This window comes from Strigops habroptila, chromosome 1, assembly GCF_004027225.2.
Source record: "Strigops habroptila isolate Jane chromosome 1, bStrHab1.2.pri, whole genome shotgun sequence".
Taxonomy (NCBI): domain Eukaryota; kingdom Metazoa; phylum Chordata; class Aves; order Psittaciformes; family Psittacidae; genus Strigops; species Strigops habroptila.
In genome coordinates this window covers 140,336,769-140,337,861 of record NC_044277.2, presented here as the reverse complement: position 1 = coordinate 140,337,861, position 1,093 = coordinate 140,336,769, and positions in this window count along the sequence as shown.

Here is a 1,093-nt window from a genome sequence, read left to right as displayed (position 1 = left end):
GTTTTGCCCCATGCTGTCTCTAAGAATAGAGGAGCTCTGAGCAATTTTAAGTTAAACAGGGCAGAACATGTGGCAGCTTGACACTCTGTTCCACAGCCTCTGGGTCAGGTTTAGTGCATCCACCTGCAGCTTTAGCAGCAGAAGAAAATCCCAGACACAAGGCATGAAATGCACACAGCAGGCAAGCAGAAGAGAGACTTTTGTATCATTCCAGGCAGGTCTGCTCTTTAAATACTGACCCTGACAGAAACTGTTGATACCTGCCAGCATTTCTATTAGTGCATAATGTGCTCACATTAGTTTCTTCTCTCATAAGCTTTCTACTAACATTTGTACCTGCTTTCTTGTCTTCTACTCCTTTTTGTCCTAGTAGGTCCCTAGTCCTCTTCCCTGGAGCATCATCCAACACCCCTTCTCCCCCTCCTCCTTCTCTAAAAGTTGCCATTACCCATTATTCAAGTATCCCCCCTATATTCCACAGTGATTTGTTCCCAAAGTCTTTTAGGAGCAAGGAATCCATTCCTTCATAGTTCACACAATGCAAAACACAACCATTTCAGAGCAACAGAAAAAGTGTGCAAGTTATCACTTAACCTGCAGTGCCTTCATCCAGAACTGTGGTCCCCAAGCTTTCCAAAACTACCCTTCCTCTTTTAAAAAAAGTTTCATTTCCCCTTCTCATCTTCCCAGTTTCTACCCAACAAAAGCACTATTCACTCTCTAACTTACCTCAAGTCCCCAGAGCAAGAACATCAGGATTTTCTGTTGTTGTCATTCAGTATGAACGTTTGTACTACCTACTTTCTTTCTCCCAACATTTAGATTTTGATTTTCAGCAAAACTGAACCCCAAACTCTACCTGTGTTGGCTCAAAGGCTATACTACAGTCATCTTGGAGCTGAAGAGGATGGAAGGCCTTTGGGTGGGATAGTCAGAGACGGGCACGTCAAAACACAATGGCAAGGCAACAGTTTTTCTGTGGCTCCTGCCTCTCGTTGGCTGTGGCTCCAGTTACAGGGTGTATTCTGACACTCCTTAGAGAGAAAGTCACCGCTCTAGTAGAGGAAGGACAAAAATGAGCAAGACAACAATG